This window comes from Dipodomys ordii, unplaced genomic scaffold (genome assembly GCF_000151885.1).
Source record: "Dipodomys ordii isolate 6190 unplaced genomic scaffold, Dord_2.0 Scaffold6, whole genome shotgun sequence".
Taxonomy (NCBI): domain Eukaryota; kingdom Metazoa; phylum Chordata; class Mammalia; order Rodentia; family Heteromyidae; genus Dipodomys; species Dipodomys ordii.
In genome coordinates, this window is record NW_012267222.1 from 5765483 (window position 1) to 5765954 (window position 472).

The window sequence follows — 472 nt, forward strand, 5'->3', positions numbered from 1 at the left end:
CAAGGCTAGTGCTCTACCACTTGAGCCACAGCGCCACTTCTGGCTTTTTTTTTCTTTTGCTTATGTGGTGCTGAGGAATCGAACCCAGGGTCTCAGGCTTGCAAGGCAAGCGCTCTACCACTGAGCCACCTTCCCAGCCCCTGTCCATGAGATTCTTATCTCCAATTAACCACCAGAAAACAGGAAGTGGCGCTGTGGCTCAAGTGGTAGAGTGTTTGTCTTGAGCTGAAGAGCTGAGGAACAGCGCCCAGGCCCAGAGTTCAAGCCCCATGACTAACAACAACAACAAAAAAAAAAAAAAAACAAAGAAAAAAAGAAAAAGGAATAGGCAGGTGGTAGAGGTTGGATTGAAATGCCTGTAAGAGCCCCTAGGCTGAAGTCTCGGTTGCCAACTTGTGGTGCTAGCGGGAGGTATTTGGAGATGAACCCTAGAGGAAAGAAAGAAAGTTAGATGGCTGTGGGTGTGCCCTGA